This window comes from Rousettus aegyptiacus, unplaced genomic scaffold (genome assembly GCF_014176215.1).
Source record: "Rousettus aegyptiacus isolate mRouAeg1 unplaced genomic scaffold, mRouAeg1.p scaffold_m13_p_6, whole genome shotgun sequence".
NCBI classification, from domain to species: domain Eukaryota; kingdom Metazoa; phylum Chordata; class Mammalia; order Chiroptera; family Pteropodidae; genus Rousettus; species Rousettus aegyptiacus.
In genome coordinates, this window is record NW_023416309.1 from 87080497 (window position 1) to 87093285 (window position 12789).

The following is a 12789-nucleotide window of genomic DNA, read 5'->3' on the forward strand; positions in this document are numbered from 1 at the left end:
GCTGAGCAAAGCTTTTTATTTTGATATAGTCCCATTCAGTTATTTTAGCTTTTACTTCCCTTGCTGTTAATTTTTTATTTATATTTATTTTGCCCTCGCACTTACTTTTTGTTAATTGCTAGTGATTGAAGTTTTGAAATATAGATGCATTCTTCACTTGATCTTAGCCAAAAGGCTGAGAAGTGGCCTTAAAGATTATACATTATTCTCCTTAGAGTTACAGATATATTCTAAAAATTTGGATGGCTTTATTAAAAAAATAATTTTAAAGGTAATTTTTTCCCCTTTCCCACATTTTGACTTGCTCCTTTTAAGGAAGTATGATGAAGTTATAAAGATATTTGTGATCTGGCCTAAAGAGGTTTGCAAATACTGTTTCCATATTTGTGGTTTTGGTGTTTCCTCTTACATACGTGTCTTCCTTCTTCAGTTTCTTATTTTGTCAAGAGAGAGAACTGGCCTCCCCATTTGATTATTGTGCCTGTATTGTAGGGGCTCAGCAGGGGCTTTGTCTATAGCAGAAACCATAATGTCCAGGAGTTGGTGATCTAATTAAGAAATTGCCTTCAAATGATTTCTGTGTGGACCGCTTATCAAAAAATATAAATGCCATTATTGACAGTTTCCTAGATATCAAATATCTAGATATCAAATGTGACACAGTTCCAGTGAGTAGAAGTCACCATGCTCCATATTCTAAGGGGTATAAAAAAATGAAAAAGGCATGCTGCTCCCTGACCCCCAGAAACTTAGAGTTCAAGTGATAAAAAAGAAAAACTAATACCAAAATACAAGGCAGATCAAGTCCTCTGAGAGTACACAGGAGGGAAAGTTTAGATCTATCTGGGGAGATCTGAGAAAGGTGTGTGTGGGTGGAGGGGGGGGGGGCGCAAAATGCCCTTCAAGCTAGAATTTGAGGAAGAGGTAGAATTTTGATAGGTGAAAATTAAGGAAAGGAATTCCTATTGGCAAAAAACAAAGGCAGCGAGGCATACACATACTGGACTGATCTGAGGACAAACTGGAATCTGCTTTGAATATATAGGAAGGGATATGATATGTAAGGGGAAGCTGTGGAAGACCCAACTATCTAGGGAGATTAGGACCACACTGTAAAAGGAAAGTGCAGGTGGAAAAGTTGGAACTGGGGACAAGGAATGAAAGGTTTTTCAGGTAAGTTGATGAATTTAGGAAGATTATTCTAGCAGCAGGATTGAATAGATGTGGGAAAGACTAAAGACAAGTAAGCCGGTAAGTGGTTATCGCAATCAAACACTTAACTAAGTAATCACACCAAGAGAGATTTGATTTGGAAAGCCACATAAAAGTTGCTAATCTTTTTTTTTTTTTTTTCTGGAGAAATAGCACTTTGGCATTTAGCTGTTTTAGAATAGCCTTTATATAACTTTGGAATGCAAGAGAGAGAAAAGAATACTCTCATTAAAAAGTCAGTGAAAAATTTCTAGTTTGTGATTTTTAAATTAATAAATAAGTATATAATTCTTACATAAAACTTTTATAACAGGTCTCTCCCTGAAGAACGACATTGTGCACATTACAGATTGTAACGTAGTGATTTGATAGTGCATGACTTAAGATACATTTTGTCCTAATCCGCAAGTGTCCTGACAAACGTTAAGTAAGCAAAAAGCATACCTCCCCGTGCCCTTTGCTCATCTGAGTGATTTTTTCAAAAGAATAATACGGAAATAGTGCAGGCATGAAGCCAAGTGACAGACCCATTGCCGCCAGTGCTACTTTTCATTATCAGTGCTATCACTTCTCTTTGCTTTACTCTGGTTCACTTGTACAAATGTACTGGGCTGATTCATTTAGTCAAGGTAGTGAGCGCCCCTTCCCCTCTACCCTGAGTCCTTACACCGGTATGTGATTATTGTATTCTTCAACCAAGGGCCTTTACACTTGCATATGCAACATTTGACTTTTTTCAGGATTGACAGTGTGAACAGGTTGAGTCACCTGTGTTTTAGATTATGAACTTATTGAAAATTCCCATTAAACAATTGTACTGAAATACTCGAGTATTTCAGGAAGTTAGTTGAGGGTACGATTTATAAAAATGGAATATTTTTACCCTCATTTCCTCCTTCATTTTATCCTTTTCACCACATACATACCCCTTCTCATTACTGTTATAACATGTAAGAGTCTCTTGCTTAACTTAAAAAAATTAGCTACCATTTATTATTAAGGCTCTTGGCTAAGCACTCTGTATATATTATTACATTTAATCTTAACAATTCTGTGAGGTAGTTATTTTTATTCCAATTTTAGAGATGAGGAGACAGAAACTCAAGTTAAATAACTTGTCCAAAGACTCAAAGTCAGTAATTAGCAGAGCCAGATTTAAAACCAAATTCGTGTGATTGAAGCTAATGTCTTAATCACTGTCAGCAGGTCCTTGGATAACATCATTTCATTCAAGGTCATTTTATTATAACGCTGAAGAGAAAAATCGATTCCTGGTTGGGGCCACAGTCTATGTATGGAGTTTGCATGTTCTCTCCATATGTGTGGGTTTTCTCCAAGGACTCTGGTTTCTTCCCACATCCCAGAGATGTGCACGTTAGAGGAATTGGCGTGTCCAATTGTCATGGACTCAGAGAGGGGGAGCGAGGGAGAGAGAGTGTTGCATACCCTGTAATAAAGGACGTCCTGTCCAGGGTGGGTTCTCACCTCGTGCCCTGAACTTCTGGGATAGGCTTTGGCCACCCATAACCTTGAACTGGGATAAGCGGGTTATTTTACTTGTTTTTATTAATCTTTCTTAATTGTATGTATAGTTCACATTTATTTCCATGTTTAATATTAGAAGTGTTTGGAGTCTGTCTTTATGTCAATTAACCTATGGTAAAACCGGTTTCATTTTATATCGTTTTGTTTAAAGTCGGTGTACAAGAATCTATCGATGACATGAGTGAGGACATGGTGTACTTCCTTAACCACTGTGCCTTCCTTGGTGCCAGATGATGTGACCCCACTTTTGGTAGTGGAGAAACACTGGTCCAAAGGGGATATTTGCATAGAAGAATCATAGAATTTTAATGATGGAAGGGTATACAAAGGTCATCAGCCCTCATATAAAACAAAAGTCCTGTGTATTTGAGAAGTGTCTTTATTTAACTAGATTCATATAGTGCACTGGGTAATAATAGTACTAGTGACAACATCTTATGGGGGCAGGGAGTTAATTGTAATAAAAAATTGATTTGTAGGTGGAGTAGAAAGAGTCAGTCCGTTTGGAATGTACTTAGAGGAACTCTGCTTTTTCGTGTTCTCTGTCTGATTTGATGACATCTGGGATTTGCTTCAAAATAACGCAAGAGGAGGAACGTGAAGGTGGATGGGGCAGCATTGGCCGTGGTTTGACAGTTGACGGTTGTTGGGTTGTGTGATAGATGTTTTATTATATTTTTCTGTCTATTTTGGTGAATGTTCAAAATTCTCCATAATAAAAAGTTCTTAAAATTTTATTTGAAAGCACTGTTTTCATGATTTTGTAGTGGTTAGATTATATATATGTTTTGTTATCCAAAATTCTCTTGGATGTTTTAGTCAAAGAAGCATATTTTTTTTTTCCTGGCATTCGTTCATGTATAGAATCTCCTTCATTTCTTTTTCTGATTATTTGTTAAAGAAAAAATTCAACGTTTTCACTACTAAAGGTGAAGTTAACTATCAGCTGCCTAGATGGCTGCAGTACTGATATAATTTATCTAATTTCTCTTATGAGTAACTTCTCTTTGACATTATTTTTGAACTCAGGCTTGCTTGCATTGTTCTTGTTAGTGAAAAAAAAAAAATCGCTAGGATGTACTTAGTAATTGGAGTCAGCTGCACTTAAGACTTTTCAGCCAGACTGTTATTTTAGCCTTCACTAGTAGGGTTTTTAACACCAGTTTGACCTTACTTTGAAACATTCTCAAAATACCATACTCTAATATCAATTTATATACTTTCATATTAAGGCAAGATAGAGTCCCTGGGGAAAAAATAATGAAACTCTTACTTCCCACAAATACAGGAATAAAGGTAGATTTTCTGATTTTTTTTTTTAAAGAAAAATAGGGAAAGACTTTGGATAAAGTATTTTGGGGGGGGTGTGGAGGGTGGTTAGGGCATAATGCTTATAAATGCATTCCAAGTATACGAGTGACAGAAAGCTAGGACACCTACAAATTAGGTGGGCTGATTCCCTTGCCTGTGTGCCTTACTGCTGCTTGAGGATACAGCCCGAATCCTCTGTTCATAGCATAGAGTAGATAGATACTCAATGAATTTGTTTCTGAATGCGAAATACTAAGTTCATATAACATTATACCGATTATATGTTAGGCAAGTAAAGCTCAAATTCTATAAATATTTTTTTTTCTGAAAATAAGTTCTATGTTTTTGTTCATTCCAGTAGAAGACAGTTTCCTGACTCCTTTCTCTCTTTTGCTTTTTGCTATTGTCCCTAATTTTTGGCCACTAGTCAACTCCCATCTGGTAGAATGGCAGAGTGAAGTTAGGGCGAGAATCTATCAATGACGTGGACCCACAAATCCATATAAGGCAACTGGACTCCCTCCCACCTCTTCTGAGCCTTCTATGGGTGTGTCTAGATACTACAGACCCAGTGCCTGTGAAGACCTGGAACATTCCAGACAATAGTGCGAACCTGTTTTCTTGAGCTATATATAGGAATTGAGCAAGTGTTTTATAATGAAATATCCCTCCAGGCAACTCTGCATCTTCTGGTGATGCAAAATCCTTAGGTACCCAGTAAGCAGTCCTTTTTAAGTTTAAAATGTTGGCTACTTTATTTCTCTTACCTTTTTTGAAAGGTTCGGCTCAATAATCTCCATAAAATAATAAAATCTGTGAAAGACTAAAATTTTATAATGGTTGATCCTCAATAGCTTAAAAAAAAACCCCTCATTCTCTAACAACGCAGCCTTTCTCTGTGTGTTCTTGAACTTTATGTTCTTGAGCTTTTAAGTTTGCTTTAATTAACCCTTTATTTTCTTGCCTTCCCCAAGTCAACTATTGGAATTGTTTTTGAGTTGCTGAGGAAGCGAAAGGTCAAAGATAATTTCTTAGTAAGTTGATTTACATCAAAGAATTACTTCATATAGATTAACGGAAATAATGATCCTGGTAAGATTTCCAGACCAGGGTCATTACAACGTTTCGAGTAGGTCCTCAGTGACAAATTGCTGTAAACCTGTTTGGCTCACCACCACAAGGTTTAAAACATAAAAATATCAAAGTGTTTAAATTTTTCTTTCTGTTTCCTTATCAGAAATATTCATTTAGACCATAACAACTGTTAGAACAAGATAACAACTCCAGGCCAGCTGTCAAATGTTTACCATTATCAAAACTCTCCCTGGAGGGAGATGCAACTTTGGCTCGCCTCACCGGCAGTAATTTAATTTTTCCTTCATTCTGACTCGGAAATGGCAGCATTTTTCAAAGCTTCCTCCCACTGATGGCTGAAATTTTCCTTGTGAAATGATTTCCACCAGTCTTGAATCTTTCTTGTTTCTGCCGTCTTCACCTTTGCTGATGGTTCTGCAACTCATCACCAGCTATGCAAACTGACAGTTCACATCCTGGGGCAGCAGCGGGGTCTGGCCTGCAGAAAGGAGCAGCCTGACCAAATTTACGCTCACAAGATCTCTTAATTCACAAAAGCATTTGCTCTAGTTCCTGTTCTCTGCTGCAGGGGCTACGGAGAGGGAGTGGGGGTTGGGGCTGGACCATTGGGAGAATGTTCTGAAGAGAAGAGAGGCTCTCTTCACACTCTACTGAGTACACAGACTTTGGAGATGAAAAACAGACGGAGAGAGGCATTTCCAACCATCTTGCTGATCTGTGCGGGAGTTCATTGAACTGTACAGCATAGCACCAGACCCTGTGTCATTGGATGTTACTTTTAAAAATTGTTCTTAAATGTTCAGCACAAATACCTCCCCCCCTTTTTAACTTAAGTTGACAAAGGATATAAAAATTAAAGAGAAATAAAAAGATAAATATTGCAATGCAAACGATCAGAAATTGCTTTCCTCTCTGGAGAGTTCTGTTTAGTATGAAAGTCCTCTTAACGAGAGTGGACAGAGGAAGTTTTAGGTTCGATTTGAACTTCATGTACATGACATATTTCATTTTTTTCTTCCCTCACAAATTTCAGCTCAGGCCACTTGTTTGTGGAAACTGCCAAACCTTCTCTGGCTTCTTCTAAGATACTCCTGGAATTTGAGTTTGCCTTTTAACTTCTCGGTAGAGACATGTTTTTGTCTTTTTCTCTGCAGCCCCTCAACTCCTCCACAGAGGACTCACCCCTCTCTGCACAGTCTGCTCCAGACAGACAGCTGGCACGTTACTGTTCCGTAGCACAAGGTCACTCATGTACTTTGTGTACCAGTTTGGGTCAGTCTGAAAATTGCTTTCAAACACAGATTGTTCAAAATGACTGACTTCTTAGGTGTATTTCTACCCACTCCCTCCCCAGATGTCTAAAACGACCTAATCAAATTGGTAGGTTGATTTTGAGGTTTTGAAAATGGAACTATAATTAAAGTAAAAATGATAGAATCCTGAGCTAGAGAGGCAGATTTGAATTCTAGGCTTTGCTCTTCTGCTGACCATGCCCTTCATTTCTTCCCTTGTAACCCTCACACTCATAGTAAAAGGATGGGATTATGGGTGATAACACAATCAAGTCCCTAATCTGGATTCCACGAATTCAGAATGTATGATTACACCGAACTGAAGTTGATCTTTGAACTGTCTGTAAAGTTTGTTATGAAAACTGGTACTTTAAATATTTCAGAGGAGAACATTCACTTACTGAAGAAAATGAACATGCCTCATACACTCATACAGTTAGTTGTATACAGCATTCCTAATTACAGGTGTTTCTTATGTCAAAGTAATTTTAACAGACTTCTGCCTCTCAACAAGTATTCGTCTTAAATATGACTCACCTGTTGCATTGCTTGTGACTGACCATTTCCCTAGTTGCCTAAATGAGAGGTATTTTTATATTCCCAATGATCCTTTGGAAATACACACTTGAGAAACTTACAACTTGGTTGAGGATAAAAATACCAACACAAGACAGTAGGTATTAAATTCCAGAGGAAGCATCATGAAAAGTAAGTGCTATAGAAATTTAAATCAGTAGAGGTACTTGGAAGGTTTTCAGAACATACATATATATCTTGTTTCTTAAACCTTCCAAATATATATAAACAAACACGTGGACTTTTATTTTTATTATTCCCAGAGCCGGATACAGTCTGTGCTGCATAAAATGTTTCGCTGATGCATATTAAAGCTCCCTCAATTTTGGAGTCAACTGATTTTATTTGGTGTAGTAGTTCTTACGATACCTACCTTTTATTGAGTACTTACTGTGTACCAAACATTATGTGCCAGACACTGTTCCAAGCTCTGTTTTAAACTATTCATGGAGAACCCAGAAACTCAGGGGCTCCGATGGCAAGGTTTGGGCTGTAGGGACTACAGCAAATTACCTGTGCTCCATGCTGAAACTGCAGAAACGAAGGCTTGACTTTGCCAGACCTTCCATTTAGTCAAGAGTGATAGGAAATTCGCATTTCTATGGATATTTTCTGATTTTTAAAACAGTACAGGTCAAATAAAAGTGTGTGACTTTTACATACTCAACCCCATTTTAACATTCCTCTAAAATAGGTATAATTGTTTGTAGTTGCCCACTTTCAACACAGCTGATAAGTAGCAAAAGTGGATTCTTCTACCTCACGTCTGAGTCCAAAAACTACGGTGGTCCTGTGTGGTAGTCTCCTAGACCCATAGGAGTGGTGCTAACGATAGTATTGGCTGTTTGGTCAAAGCCAGGCCCTTAACAAAATCATCACGTCATGCACTACTGTACTGTCGAGTAGCATCTCTATCATTATTTATGGAAAATTCATTATAACATGAAGGTATTGGTGGCTGTAAATATCACAAAAATAAAAGCTCTATTGCCTTTATTATTTCAACCTTGTACTTCTAGAAAAGCTACACAAATACTCTGAGTTGTTCAAGTTTCACAGAGAATGGCAAAAGTATTAGTGGCAATTTTACAAGGCCTGATCTTGCTAGAGAGAGAGGAGAAACCCATAGTTCTCTGGATCTACTAAGTATTTAATCACTTTTGTTAAAATTCTAAATGAACTTTGTGGCCTGAAGGAGTTAATGCACCTTCACAAACCTGCCTTCAGCTGGTAAGATCAGACCCATTGTTATTATTATATACAGCTGTAAAAAGCTGGTTACATAGCATAAATTGCATTGAAACACTTAGGCCACAAGATTACTCAAGAAGAATTGTATTGCTTGTTCAGTCATATATTTTGATCTTTATTGCTAGTAGTTTATTCTCATGAGAGCTAGGGATTAGCCTTGCTTTTAATGTAAAAAGTGTATCTATGAGGGTAAAAATATTAAATGAAAATAGATTTTTAATGGCAACCTTGGTTCTTAGCATTAATTTTACATGCATTTTTCATTCTGAACTTTTAAACAGTTTTGAGAAACATATGAGAGATTTGTGAACGGGGCAAGAGAGGGTCAAATGTATCAAATCCTTGGATTCCAGCAAATGTAGGATTTGTGGAAGAGCAGAGAAGCACACATGTGTTGGGAATGTAAATTAAAATAAAACCTCACTTTGTAGAGACTGAGAAGTGAGTGCACCACGTTATGGCAAATGTCTTCTGAGGCGTTTGTCTTCTCAATAAATTAACCAAATATTAAAATAAACATTAATTTTATCAGTCTGCATTTTTTTTTTCCCTCTCTGGATGAAAGTGTTTCAGGAAAAATCATAAAAGAATCTATGGTAGCTCAGAGAGGTTAAACTCAACAGTTGTTTTCTTTGAAGTCCCTGGCCATGAGGTTAATTGCCAAAACTGCTTGTGGAAAAGGTGGTAACAATTTAACAAGACTGTACAACTGCAGAGACTTAGATGAATATCAGGTGTTTGCAGATGTTTTTTCCTAACAGGAAAGGGGGTGGGGAGGAGAGGAGGAACAGAATGAGAAACAGGGAAGAGAGAGGCCTGAATAAAGTCCCAACTAAACAGCCAATAATTCTTTGTTTGCTTAGCCAATCATCCTGTAATTGGCCAGGAGGTTAATAGGAGTCTATTGATTGGTCAGGAGGAGTGCTTACTGTGGCTATTTTTACAGTATGCTCCCTGACAGAAGGCTGCAATTACTGGAGCTCTCATTCCCACTCTTTAGGGCCATTGCTGCCCTGATTTATGAAACCTGATCAGGTTGCCGTTGGCAATTTATGTTTTAAGTATTGCCTTCTGGGTCTTTGCTGCTTATGGGTCAGTGTGCTATTTCTCATCATTTATTGTGGTCATTTGAATAAGTAAGCTTATTTATGGCTTATTGAAGTAGGAATACATTAAAAATAATAACCACCACCCACATGGACTGAAAAGTGGGAACAATCATATAGATGTGTGATAGAGCCCTACCTTCTCTAGAAATAGAGATTCTGCTATCAGCATAGAGTTTATAATAGATCAAGGAATAAAATAATGTAGTCCTTTCTTCATCTGCCTTCAACAGACATGTTTCTTAACTCTCCTCATTAATTTGCACTTACCGATGTTGATTACACTTGGATTTCTTTTGTGTAACTTCTAATCATCAGATTTGGTCACCGATATTTTAGACTTAAGGAAACTAAGGCCATGTTGAAAATGTCTTTGACTGTTCAGACCACTTCAGTAGCCTGTGACAGGGCTCTTCTGTCTTAACTCATCTTTACCTGGTCCTGACCTTAGCTTTATTAATAAGGTACTTACCTCAGCATTTCATTTCTCAACTTCTTAAACTTGACTATAAATCCTTCCATTACTCAAAATCTTGGTTTTCCACCTTTGCACAAGACCTCTTTTGTAGTTTAGAGTTCCCCGGGTGCCCAGTTGAAGGGGAGTAAATCTCTACTGATAAGGCCTTTGAGCCACAGATTTCTGGGTAGCCACATCTAGACAACTGGATCTCACCTGTACCCTCAACTTGTCACTTAAAGCCATGGTGGCCACACCTTTTACTGCAACTGTTACTACTTCCTCCTGTTTCTCCTACTTTTTTAATTTTACTACTACTGCTGTTTTTTTTTTTTTTTTAAAAAAAGCATGTTAAACACTTTTGCACATCCTCTCATAGCTTCTAAAGAGCTCCATCATTCAGCATCCATATTTTGAATGACTGCTCTATTCCAGGCACTCTTGCGAGTGCCGTGCATACAGCGGTGATGATAGTAGACCACAACCATCCCTGACGACCATGCTCCCGAAAACATGGCGAATGTTCTTAAGACTCACTGAACTTTCTGGAAGAAGCATGAAAAACACCAGTCCCACGATGTGATAGTACAAGAAAGGCTAGGATCTTCCATATACACACAGAAAGTGACATTACGACAAGAAGCAGAGTGGCTGTGGTGGGTAAACTAAGTTGATTTTTGGAAAAAGGCTAAATCTACAAATAAGGTGGTGCTGAGGTTTGAAAGCTCTGAGCCTAACTGCAGATCTCAGAGAATATTGGCTAGTAAGAGATGCAAGCATTTTGAACTGGGAAGAGATAAGAGAAAGGGCCAAGTGATCCAGTTCTAAGCTACCTGTTTCATTTTATTATAAAGAGTGTAAAATTTCAAGGTTTTGTTTTTTAAAAAACCCAACTATCCCGATTTTGCAGATTTCCCGTCATTTTCCTTTTGGAGAAAAAGATACCCTCTAGATTGGTGGGTACATCTCCCTCTGCAAAACAGTGAAAAATATGATTGGCCCACCCGAGGTAAAGGATCTACAAACAGCCTCCAAGAGATTGTTTTTTTGATTGTTTGTTTGTTTTTGTTTTTTTGTAAGGAAACCTCTTACTATTGAACTGATGTTATTTGTGCTGTCTGGACATGGCAAGAGATAATGCCTTTCCTTCTTCTGTTAACATTTTTTTTCCGTCATCCTAATCTAACAATTTTTCTTATTCTCCTGAGCTCCCTGTAGCTCAAAAGAACCTTGATGGTTTTCTCCCCTGTCTCTCTTGCTGTTGCTTCTGCAAATAAGTGTCCTTTATCTGCCCACTTCCCTATTACCTCACTTTAGAAGTACAGTATGACTGCGATTCCATCTTTTATAAGAGTCTTTCAATTATTCTGACTAACTTCTCGTTACCATAATGTCATCATGTAGGAGAGTGTTAACCTGACCTGTCTCAGCGTGCCCATTATGGTTCAAGTAAAGCAAAATGGTAGTAGGTAAATCTCCTAGGAGGGTTGTCGGCCACCAGTTCCACTGGACTTTGAGACTGTCACTCACTCTTGCCTTTCTCCCTGGTTCGTATCTAGGCAAGACTACCCTTTCTCTCTGCTTTCTTGCTGTGTTGTTTCTATTATGAGTATCACAGGGAAAGAGATGAGCATGTGCTTAAAAGATCTAGCCTCACCTTTTCGCCACCCCCCCCCCAGTGTAATGTGGCATTTCTGATTTACCTAATTTGAAATTTATAAGAGAAAGTAGCTTGGTACTTCAAGATAGGCTGACATATTCTTCATCCTTTGCGTTTACCATCACCCAAAAATCTCAGAACTCCAGAGAAAGGTCCTTGAAATGTATTCTCTCCACCATCGTATGCCTTCAGAATCCTTACATTGGTTTCTTGTCTTCTGTTTTTGCTAAACTTCACTGTTTACCTCATTATTAACTTTCGTATCAGAACTCAACAGCATTTATAAGGTTCTTTAGTAACATGATGATGTCGGAATTTTTCCTGTTTGTGGGTAGAATCTGCTACTGTTTTCCAAAAGAATTAACAAACAAACAACAACAACAACAATGTGAACAATCCATGTTCTAAAACTAGCCAGTTCAAAGGTCTCTAGATTTTAGTATCCTTTCACTGTTGATAAAGGAATTGTGAAAAAGGAGAGTAAATAGACAACAATCTATTCTTTAAGAGTAGGGAAGCAAGAGTTGAGTAAGTAAGCACAGTGTTCATTCTTTAGCATTATTTTGTTCCTTTGAAGGACCTCTCGTTTAGATATTTGTCGCACTGCCTTCCTCCAGTTTTGTTTTGTTTTCCTTTGTTTTAAGCCAGCCATTCCCTTTGTTGGATGACCATGTATAAAAAGGGAGGGAGAGAGGAAGTGAGGAAGTGAGGAGGAAGGAAGGAAGGAAGGAAGGAAGGAAGGAAGGAAGGAAGGAAGGAAGGAAGGAAGGAAGGCAGGCTCGTAATAAAGAAGAGATTGTGTACTGAGAGCTGGAGCAAATGCAGTACTGGAGTATTTTTAAAACTTCGTGTGCTGACTCAGCCATGACACATTCACCTTTTTGGGAGAACTCAGGGAGATTTTTTGGGCAAAAGTCCGTGATTTTGTTTTAATAGTTTAAGAACAAAACTGCAACCACTGACTTTCACATTCTTGAGAAACTAAAATATGACTTGGGTTAATCACTAGAATATTATTTAATGTGTTTAATGTAAAAAGGAGTACAATTTATTGTGAATGAAGGTACTGGCACTAAATATAATTTTTATTTGAAGTATTCTTTTGATTGAATACAACTTTTTGTTTTGTTTTGTTTTTGGCTTGTGAAAGACAAATCATTTCGGAAATGTGTTCCTCTCTGCACTTTGCCTTGAAATTGAATATGGCAAAGTGACAAACACTACGGAGAATTTTTAATGAGACATTTCAGGCATCGTGAAGGTTTGTGCATGGTTCACTTGTGT

The 12789-nt window shown here is 37.8% G+C and overlaps 1 protein-coding gene and 1 pseudogene across 9 annotated transcripts in view; both read left to right on the forward strand.

Moving 5' to 3' along the window:
- Nucleotides 1-12789, forward strand: part of BCAS3 (BCAS3 microtubule associated cell migration factor) — a 508191-nt gene that overhangs the window by 309476 nt on the left and 185926 nt on the right. The gene's annotated exons all lie outside the window — the stretch shown is intronic.
- LOC107510127 overlaps nt 1-12789 on the forward strand; it is a 29000-nt pseudogene continuing 16211 nt past the window's right edge.